This window comes from Pteropus medius, unplaced genomic scaffold (assembly GCF_902729225.1).
Source record: "Pteropus medius unplaced genomic scaffold, Ma_sr-lr_union100, whole genome shotgun sequence".
NCBI classification, from domain to species: domain Eukaryota; kingdom Metazoa; phylum Chordata; class Mammalia; order Chiroptera; family Pteropodidae; genus Pteropus; species Pteropus medius.
The window spans coordinates 12,691,644-12,703,270 of NW_024340701.1; the positions used below are offsets into that span (position 1 = coordinate 12,691,644).

The following is an 11,627-nucleotide window of genomic DNA, read 5'->3' on the forward strand; positions in this document are numbered from 1 at the left end:
GCTCGGGACCCAGCAGCCTCGCGTCCTCACATCCTTGCCCCATCCTGTCTCTAACTGTTGCGGGGTGATTTCTTATTTCTCTTTCTAGTTGTAGGATTTGTTCATCTAGACCCCCACACAATTGACTCTGCTTGCGATTTGCTCTGTGTTCCCATCTCAACTTTGATGTGGTCGCAAGAGCAGATGAACAAAGCCTCTATCATCTATGCCATTTTGACTTCTCTACTGCACTATACTTTTAATGTCCATAGGATCTGTAGTAACGACCCCACTTTCAAGATGTGACTGTTCATTGGGGAAGATTAAGATTAAGAGAGAAGAAATATTTGAGGGGAAAATCACACTCACAGTTTTGGACTGGTTAAATCTGAGGTACTACAAAACATTTAAATGGAGAAGTTGAGTAGAAGTTGAATAAACAAGTTGCAGTTTAGAATGTCCTGTCAGCAAAGCATATGAAGGAAGAGGGTGGGATGAACTATATCAAATGCCGCTGGTAAGCAATTAAGATGTAGATAAGATTTCATTTTCCAATTTAGCATTTAATTTTTCAATTTAGCAATCTCGAAATTATGGGTGTCCTTGACAACAGTTTCAGTGGAGTTGTGGCATAAAAACTTGATTAGAATAGAGTCAAGGCTAAGTGAGAGACGAGGAGAGGAATTGGAGACTGAAGAAACTAAACTCTTTAGAGAAATGTATTAGTCCAAGTCCTCTGAGAAGAGGACTAAATGTGCAAGGATTTTATTAGGGGATACACCAGTGTTAGAAAAAAGATGGAGAGCAAGCTTTAAAAGACTGGGATAGTCCTTTGACTGCCTTGTAAGTCTCACCCTGCATGAAGAAGAAAGGGATGGAAAGTTGGATTGACACATCATAGACTGCTATATGTTAAGGACATTACCACAAGGCTATCAAAGAGTCGTTGTGCTGAAGTTAGGCATCAGAAGTGTCCCATTTTATTGGAATAAGTGTATATACTTTAGTGTTCCTGCTGCACTCAGTCATGGGCTGAGGAGTTTGTGGGAAACATGGCCTTGGTGCAAATACAGAGGTAGATTTCGGAGCATAGCAAGTAGGCTTTGGGTCGGTTACATTGCCTGTAGCTGGAAAGCACCAGACACTCTCATGACCACAGACATATTCTCATGACCACTGTAGGATTTTTTATTTTATTTTAGTTTTTTGTAAAAGAGGAGAGGGAAATATGGTATATGAAGGAAAGCATGTTCTCTTTATAAGACAGGAAAATTTGCATGTCTGTATGATTATGAAAATTGATGATGTAGGAAATAAAATAGAGAATTGCTGGAGCTATGTTTTTGAGTAAGTGACAGGAAATGGGATCTAGTGTAAAAATGGAGTTGTTGAAGTCTGTAAGGGGCCAGAAGAGTTCATGCATCAAAACAGAAGCTAAAGATACAGATGAATTGTGATGTGCACTTGTTAAAGTTATATTCTGATTGCTGCTTTCTTCTGAGGGAAATAGTAAGCAAGGTCTTAAGGTGAGAGGAGTATGGCGGTAGGTGCAGAGACTTGAATAGAGACAGAAAGCTATGGAATATGTGAGAGAATATGAGAGTGAGTAAAATTAGCAATATTACCAAGCAGCCTTAAAATTCTGCTTGAGTTTAATGATCCTGAATTTAAAATGAGACCAATCAGCAGAATTTTGTTTCGTCTGTAACCAGTTCTGCTGTGAGGATGTTGGCAAATAGGCAGAGAATTATTTTTACCTGTGGTTGGCAAACTTTTTTCAAATGTATATTGTTTTAAGTAATCTTTCTGCTAGTAAATTCTCACTGCATTAGTTACATTGTCATCAGAGACTGTGGTCTGTATGGTGACAATTCTTTGAAATTGGTTGAGACTGCTTTATGGCCTAGCACATAGTTTTTCATAATGGGTCTAAATGTCTTTAAACAGGACGTTTATTCTCTACCATTGATACATGGCTCTTTGTATGTATGTTCATGAGATCGAGCTTGTAATTGTGTTGTGCAAATTTTCTAAATCTTTACTAATTTTTGTTCTTAATTTTACACAGATAATGGTGTTAAAATATTCTAGTAGGTCTTTTCTTTTTTGAGGTCATCTTCTGAAGTGCATACAGATTTAGAATCATTAAAATTACAAGGGAATTGAATACTAGTATGTAGTAACCTTTTCTATTTTTAAAATTGTTCTTGACCGTCACTTAAATTTTATTAAATTTTGACATAACTGACATAAATTTCCTTTGGATAGCATTTACCTAAGAAATCTTATTCCTTCTGTTTCATTATAACTTTTCAGTGTCTTTAGGCTTTACTTATATCATTTATAAATAACAAGTATTTTTATTTTTAAAAATCCAATCTGAGAAATTTTGATTTTACTTAATGATTTTAATCTAGTCATATTTGTTTTGGTTATTAATATAGTGAGATTTATTTTTATCATCTTTTTGTGCTTTTTATTAATTTTACTTATAAGGTTGTTCTTTACCTTTGGTATTCTTTTGTATTGCTATGATATATCCAGGTGTAGATTTGTTTTATTTATCCAGCTTAGGATTCATTGGACTTCTGTCATCAAGGTTGAAAAATTCTTAGTGATCGTCTCCTGAAATATCTTGTTCTCCATTTTAAAAATTGTTTTTTGACAGAAGTATAATTAGAAATATCGTAGACCTCCTCATTTTATTCTCCAGCTCTTATAAACTCTGTCTCTTATATTGTACATATCTTATCTTATAGTACATGTGAATAATTTGATTAGATGCTTCTCCAATTTATTCAGTCACTCTTCAACTATCTTATATGATACCAAATGTATTTAAGTTTTTAAATTGCAATTACTACATATTCAACATTCTGAATTTCTATTTGATTCTCTCTCAAGTTTCCCGGTTCACTTTTAATAAATGTTTGACCCTTACTTGAAGTTCCCCTTTCATTTCTTTAAACATGTTGAAAGTACTTACCTGACGTATGAGGTCTTTGGACATCTGATTTCGCTGTGGGTGTTTTCTGCTGACTCTCACTCATTGTGGTTTTGCTTTGTGATTTTTGTATTCTGTGTTATGTGTAATTTGTGTATTTTTATTGTGAATTTATATTTGTTTGGGCTTTATATTTGAGACTTCCATGGCATCTGGATTAAGAGTGTGCTTTTTCCTTTCCTTTAAAAAAGTCCATAGCTCTATTTTGGCATTTTTGTCTTTGTTCTTCTCATCTAGTAATTTGAAAGGTATATGGCTTTCTTTTAACTCCATGTATAGCTTTTAGCTCTTTTAACTTCATTCATAGCTTTTAGCTCCATTACATAAAATTATATTTATAATTTAAGTAACTTGCTCACATTTATGTTTCATAACATAGAATCTTCAGCAACAGAATTCTACATATTGACTCTCCTGTGAAAAATGAGGAAAGTCGCTTTTATCAATTTCTGCTCTTTTACTAGATGTTTTTGTTTATGCAACCAGGAAATTTTATACTTTTCTACTATAGTTAATTTATTGTTATTTTAATATTAAATATATTTTTGATATTCAAGAGACTGTTTTGTAACTGTAATTACTATCATTTAGACTTAATTCTAGACTGCATGTGTTAGTATTCATTGCCAATCATTTCACTGTAAACATCTCCACTTTTGACTATCAAATTTAGATGTCTTTTTTTTTAATTTATTTTTTTTTAATGGTGACATTGGTTAACGAAATTTGATGTTTCAGCTGTACATTTTAACAGTAAGGCACATATATATATTTACATTGTGTGTTCACCTCCCATAGTTGGATTTCTTTCTGACCCCCTTTACCCAGTCTACCTCCCCCTCCCTCCCCTCTCTCCTCTAGTAACCATTAGTCTATTGTCCATGTCCATGAGTCTCTGTTTGTTCTGCCTCTTTGTTGCTTTATCCCACATATAAATGATATCATGTGATTTTTGACTTTTTCTGTCTGGCTTATTTTGCTTAGCATGATTATCTTGAGTTCCATCCATGTTGTCAGAAATGGCAGCATTTCATCTCTTCTTATGGCTGAGTAATATTCCATTGTATATATGTACCACAGCTTCTTTATCCAATCATCTATTGTAGATAGCTTTCTTTTTTGGTCGAAGTATATGTTTAAGTAGGTTCTTAAGGAATAGTATGTGAATAATATATGTCCAGAAACTTTATTAATTAAAATGTTTAATTTCTGTTGAATGTTAAAAAAATACACAAAATAGTAGTGGCTTCAATAAGATAGACATTTATTTCTTTTTTCTGTTAATCATAACAGGCATATAAATGCCGCCTAATAAGATAAACTAATATATTTTAAGAATTGCCTGTAGTAATGCTTTGCACATATTATCTCATTTAATCTTCATGAAAGCCCCCGAAGTGGGATTTAGTGTCCCCTATTTTAGAGACAGAAAACCAGCTCAAAGGGCAAAAGTATCTGGCCCAATGCTAGTAAGTGACAGACCTAGAAGTTGAAGTCAGGGCTACCTATTTCTCATGTTATCTTCACTTTAGCATACTGCCTCTGAGGAATTAAGTGGCATAATAGAGGTAAGGATAAAATGCTATAGGGGTAGTGAAACAATCAATGAATTTTTTCTGGGAAGAATCTTCCAGGAGAGCATTAGATAGGAGATAATATTTAAGAACAGCCTTGAATAATTAATATAAGTTTTCCAGGTGAGCAGGAAAGGAGAAAGCATTCTAAGTTAAGAAGACTACATCAGCAAAAGGTATATAAGCTTTTACTTAAAGGAATTAATGAAAACTTTCTATTTTTATTTCCACACACAAATTAGTATTTAATAAAGGTTTATTGGTTCCATTTATGTAGTCATTCTTTTTGTTCCATGTAGCAGATATGCTAGCTAATACTCTAATATTGTCCTACCTTTGCTTCTTAGCAAGAAAACCCAAGTGGGTTTTTTTGAGGCAATGCCCAGCTAAAAGGCTATATTTCCCAGCCTCCCTTGAAGCTTGAGGATATAAACAGAAATTATTAGGAGGACTTCTGGGAAAATTCCATAATAGATTTTTAGACAATTGATTTGCTTTTTACCTTTATGTTCTGATTCTTGCCTAGAATCATGTATTCACAGTCAGGGGCCAAGGGGCTATCTGAAACCATGGGTCAGCCATGAGGATGGAAACTGCGTGAAACAGTTAATAAAACTGAAGGGCAGAAAGAGCTTGGGTCTCTGATGGCAGTGTGAGGTTACCATACCAATTCTGAATGCTTATTTTAAGATGTATTTTATGTGAAAATAAATTTCTGTTTTGTTTATGCCACTGTTATTATTATTCTCTGCTATTAGCAACCAAATGCAATTCTTAACTCATACCTCCCCAATTCAGTATCTTTTTCAGGAAGGTAGGTGACTAGGACTCTTATAAATACTTATGCCTAGAAATTACTATTTGGAAAATACACAGAAATACTGAGAAAATTTTCCAGCTGGACCCCATTCCCAAGGTGGATCACAAAGACAGTTTTATACCAATGATATAACCTGGAGGAATTCCAGAAGCCTTTTAGGAGGAGAAAGTGGCTGCTGTTGCTGCTGATACTGCTATAGTTTAGTGAAAACTGAAAGGCTGGAATGACGACCTTTCAAGAAGAACAAATGTTATTAAATAATGGATTTTGTCCCACCTCCTATGATAGTCAAGAGCAAAAGATGGAAAGGGAATCCTATTCTTCTATTAATAACTCCTCAGTCAGTCTCATGCTGACAAAGCAGAAATCAAGTGTAAAATTAGCAATTTTGCCTGCAAATTAGCCCCTTGCAAAGCCATAAAAAGAGGAAAGAAATTAAGAAAAAATTCTATTAATGATCAAGGATGGAAAAATCAAGAGTGATAGAGCATAAATACCCAGACAACTGATACTTATTTTAAGGATGATATTACCCGGGTTTTAAATAGCTGCTTACAGTTATATATGAAGAAAGTATTAATTTATAGCCCTTGAATCAGTGGCCTTTCTTAATGGCTCCTTGGAGCAAATCTATCAGAACTTGAGGAGCACAAGGTTTAGGTTGATGTTAATAAAAACTACCCCATCTACCCCTATCTGAGATATTACCATTCCATTTCAGAAAGTCAATGAAGTAAGTGGAAAGAGGTTAAACTTCAGAGGCAGACAAAGTTAAGTTTGAACCTGGCTCTGCTCCTTCAGTAGCCTTGGGAAAGTCTTTTCACCCTCTGAGCCTCTATTTTGTCTTCTATCAAAGCAGAGGACAATTGTGCTTCATTGTGTTAATTGCATCAAATTAATGTACAAAAAATTTGGTTCCTAGTAGATTGTTGGTAAATGTTAGTCCCTTTCTTCTTTCCCTTCCTCATGAGAGGGCCAGAAACAATAAACCTTGCAAACCCTTGCACAGTGGTTAAATTTAGTTCTGTAACATTCTCCCCATAAGAAGATCAATCCCTACAAAAGAATCTGGACACATTTTCATAATTTATGACTGGTCTCAGGCAACAGGCTCCCATTTGCAATTTTATGAAAATGATAACTCAATATCCAATAGTGGAGTAAAAGCAGAATAGAGAAACTGAGATTCTTTTAACAATAAAAACACAGTGGGCTCCATTTCCAGGAAGGAACAAACACAGGAGAAGAAATTTGAAATGGGTACAATTTGCTTAATTTGTAGCTTCTACCATCATAGTCATCTAATACTTCTTAAGTTCCAAAAGGAGATAAGAAGTTTAGGGCTCTTTTGGATGTCCTGGGTGAGTCTCAATCACTCCTGCTTTCTTAGTTCAAGAAGGTATTTCATATCTGAAACACGCATTTTCAGTCCTAGGGTTGAAAAATGACACGATATAGACAAAACATTAAATCCACAATATACATGTGGAAGATGGACAATATTTGAAGGTTTTATTTGAATCATTGAGAAAGAAGTGAACATCACTTTAACATATCTTTTTCTAATTGACAAATGTAGCTTACAAGACTAGGCAAATTTATAAAAATCCAACTACTAGAAACACTAGCCAGAGCCACCTCTGAATGTTGTAACGTAATCCCAGAATCATTCCCCTTCAGCCTCCTAAGATCTTAAGATCATAGGATCTGGTTTAGGTGGGACTTTTAGAAATAACTTAAATTCCCCCCACAACCTCACCATATATTGGTTTTCCTGCTTGTGTTTGAGCAGTTTGAGCACCTCCAGGAACAGAGAAGAACATTCTCCCCAGAGCAATTTAATTCACATGTGCATTGAGAAGCCTGAATGTGCTAGGCAATTGTTTGTACAGAGGATATGTGTTAATTTCCTAGGACTGCCATAACACAATTTCACTTATCCATTGTTTTACTTTCCGTGGTTTCAGTTACCCTCGATCAACCATGGTCTGAAAATATTAAATGGAAAATTCCAGGAAGAAACAATTTATAAGTATTAAATTGCACACTGTCCTGAGTAGCATAATGAAATCTCATGCTGTCAGTTCAGTCCTGCCCAGGATGTGAATCATTCCTTTGTCTAAGGTATCCACGCTATATGTGTTCTCACTTGCTCCCACCTGCTCCCATTTGTTAGTCATTCAGTAGTCACCTTGGTTATGAGATCAGTTATCTCAGTATCACAGTGCTTGTATTCAAGTAACCCTTATTTTACTTGATAATGGCCCAAAAGCACAAGAGTAGTGATGCTGGCAATTTGGCCAAAGAGAAGCCATGAGTGCTTCATTTAAGTGAACAGCTAAGAACAGTACAAGATGATATTTTGAGAGAGAAAATATTCACATAACTTTTACTGTAATACACAATATTATTATAATTCTGTTTTAGTATTGTTATTCTCTTACTGTGCCTAATTTATAAGTTAAACTTTATCATAGATATGTATGTATAGAAAAAAAACATAGTATATATCGGGTTTGGTACTATCCACAGTTTTAGGCATCCACTGAGGGCCTTGGAACATATCCCCGTGGATAAAGGGGGCCTACTGTACCACATACTAGGTGGCTTAAAACAACAGAAGTTTGTTATGTCACAGTTTCAAAGGCTAGAACTTTGAAATCAAGGTGTTGTGTGGGTCATGTGCCCTCTAAAACCTGTAGGGGAGAGTTCTTCCTTGTTCCTAGCTTCTTTCTTCTGCATCGATATGACAACCTATGAGCATTCTTTGTATATGTAATGTTTCATACATATGTTTGATTTTGCCCTTGGTGTAATTTTTCACTCCAAGTAAAATAAGTCTCCTGAAAAAGAAAAAAGAAAAAAGGTGAACTGAGTTGCACCCGAGGACCCCAGTGTCAGGGCCAGGTTCAGCACCATGAGCAGAATTTCTTTCAAGAATGGGCAGCCCAAGAAACAAATTGTCTCCCACATAGTGGAGAGAGACTTTGAAAGGGAATATGAAAAACTCCAGCAACTGAAAGAACAAACCAAGAGGATGCAGAAGGACATGAAGGAGAGCACCAATTTGACCTGGCCATGTCCAAATCTGCTCTGAAAATATCCTTAGATTTACTCTCTAATCCTCTCTACAAGCAAGGCCAGAACTTTCTGAACATAGTGACAGCTCTGGACATGGACATGAAGTAGATGGATGCCTTCAACCAGGAAAAGGTGAACCAGATCCAGAAGACATTGATTGAACCCTTAAAAAAGTTTGGCAATGGCTTCCCAAGCATTAAATGGCAGTGAAACAGCAGAAGCATGTCTTATAGGATTATAGGAGATTGAAGGTCAAGATGGAGAAGTATAAGGAAAAGGAAAAAGCAGAACCAGTGCTGGCTAAACTCTACCAGGCCTAAAAAGAGCTTTAGCCTATGTGGGATGACTTGAAAGCCAAGATCAAGCAGCTCCTGGATGAGATGATGCAACTTGACTACATCCAACACAGCTTTGAGTCCCTGATAAGAGCACAGATGGTACACTACTCTGAAATGCTTAAGATCTTTGGAGATTTGACCCAGCAACTTGACCAGCCTGGCCACCCAGACAAGCAGCTGAGAGAATAAAGCCAAAGTGTATGTGCTCGGGGCCCTCTCTGTCGTGGCTGATGGACGATTCCCTGCTGCCCTCTGAAGACTCCTGGGACATAAGTCAGTCTCTCTGGTCTTTTCAAACTTAGACTCAGGCATCAACTCAGCAAAAAGCTCTCCCTCTTAAAAGTATGGCAGCTAGCAGGTTGGAAACAGAGGCAGCTCCTGCTCTACCTCAGTAGCCCTTTGGAGTGGAGTCCCAAGCAAGCTGCTATCCCCCTCCCAATAGCAAGAACTTGCAAACACAGATAAGCTATGTAGAAAAACCTCAGGGGCTTATTTCTCAAAAAACCAACTAGACTGCATCCTAGCCTAGGGTCAAAGTAAGCTACCAGCCTTTGAAAGGCATGGGCTCTTGTCACTTCAATTGAGGTCTTAACCTTGCTTGCATGGTTGGGATTACATCAACCTCCATAACACCCATTTGAGGAGTCTTACCATTTTCATTTCCTTTCTACTTCAGAGCCTTTTTTCCCCCCTGGGAGAGGCCTGCGATATTGCTCTGGGGAACCTGAGAGAGCCTAGTCCATCAGCCTTGACAGACTCTTCACTCCAGCTTCCAAGCACAATAAAGCCTAGTTTAGCTCAATTCTATCCCTTAAGTCCAGGCAGGGAAGAGCCCCAAGTCTTGTAGGTTCCTTAGGTAACTGAGACTTAACTCATGTAAATGTTCTACCACAGAAAATGTCACATGGATTCACAGGCCTCAAAGCAAGAACAGTGGGTTTGCGCTGGGTTAGAAAGAGCAATGCCATGAAGCATTGAGGTCTTGAGATCTCCTAGGAAAATTCTAGACACCTTGCAGCTTCTGGGAGGAACAACTATTTTGATGACTTGCAGTGGAATGGTGCTTCCAAGTGGGGCCCTGGGGTTCCTTGAAGGAAGCCTATGTCCTGTTGCTGTGGCCTGTGGCCTCTTGTGTTCTACTGATTAAAAACAGTGAAGGAGGAATTATGGCCTGAAAGCCAAACCAACCTTTGCAGCAACTGACCCCAAAAGGTCAGGACTGAACTGACAGCTTGCCTCATTTTTTTGCCCCACTCCCAATTTTGGACCAACAGGGAAAAGCTAAATATGTCCTCCTCACCAGTTATATAGGATGCCCCTCTTCTAGTCAGCCTACCTTCAGCTTCCTCAAGCCAACAACCTCCATGAAGATAAACCCCCTTTTGCTTATAGAACTTCCCACTCTTCCTGCCTTTCATTTGAGTCTCTGCCAAATGCAAGTGGTGGTGGTGGCTGACTCTCTTGCTGTCAATAAGTAGCACTTCTGCTCATTGAGTGATCTTTGTTTAGCTCCACAGAGGTTATTAGCTCCAGGAGCACTCAGAAAAATACCCTTCCCCTCAAAAAAAAAGGCCATCTAGACAGGTTTTTGTTCTATTTTGCCTATCGATGGAATAGTTTCATTTATAAAATTTTATACATCAAAAAACTTTGAATTTGACCAGGCTGTCCAATAATATGTCTCTCAAAAAGTAACTGGCATATAATTTTAGCTACTATATTTTACAGCATTAAAAAGATTAGGCATTAGGTAGCTTATCAAAGTGTTATTCTATGTACGATGGCATTTAGCGGATAGTCCATCATTTCACCCAGATTCACACAGACAAGTCTCATCTGAGACTTGTATGGTAAATATCTGGTATTTAGTGCCAAGAGTACTCCTAACCTGAGTTTCTGACCACCAATACGGACTTTCTATGTTGAGAGCTAGTCTTCTCAGTCACATTTTATAGTGCCATTGGAGACATGCCAGCAATTGCCTCGTATGTAATTTGGCATTAGAGCACCAGGTCTGTCTGATGGTGGTAGCAGGCACTATGATTATATCCAGGTAAATAAAAGCCCATTTTTTAAAATGACAATTTGAGATGCAAATCAAGGGCTCCACATACTCAGAATTGAGTTTTAAGCAGTCTGGTACCATGAATGCTTCCAAGCTTCTGTTGGTTGCCAGCCATCCTTGGCATTCTTTGACTTGTAGATGCCTCACTCCAGTCTCTGCCTCCATCTGCACACGGCCTTCTTCCTGTGTGTTTCTCCCCTCTTCTTATAAGAAAATCAGCCATGTTGGATTAAGGACCCACTCTATTATAGTATGACCTTATTTTAACAAATTACATCTGCAATGAATCTATTTCCAAATACACGTTCTGGGGTACTGGGGCTTAGGACTTAAATATATCTTTTAGGGACACAATTTAATTTATAACAGGATATAAAGATAAATAATAATTTGTCTCTGCTTTGGATAGCTCCTTGTCTTATAGCTTACAGAGATGCAGGCTTAGAAGTTAGACAAACTTGCCTTTGAAGCTCAGCTAAACCCACTTAGTAGCCATGTAACCTTAGCCAAGTTACTTAAGCCACAGTTTCATCTTCTAAAAAATGGGACAAAATTTTGAGAAAAGTAAATAAATAAAAAGTTAGTGTATATCGAGATGATTAGCAAAGGATAGGCACTGATAATTACTATTTTTTCCTTTCCCAATACCGAGACTTTATTGTCTGATCAGTTTATTCATTCATACATTCATTCTTTCAGCAAAGATTGATTGAGCACCTAATATATGCCAAGCATTTACAATATCATTTATATAATAGAGAAAAAG

The 11,627-nt window shown here is 37.1% G+C and overlaps 1 pseudogene; it reads left to right on the forward strand.

Moving 5' to 3' along the window:
- The first annotated feature begins 8,294 nt into the window (after positions 1–8,294).
- LOC120618775 (bridging integrator 3-like) lies at positions 8,295–9,052 on the forward strand (annotated as a pseudogene).
- Positions 9,053–11,627: the final 2,575 nt, after the last annotated feature.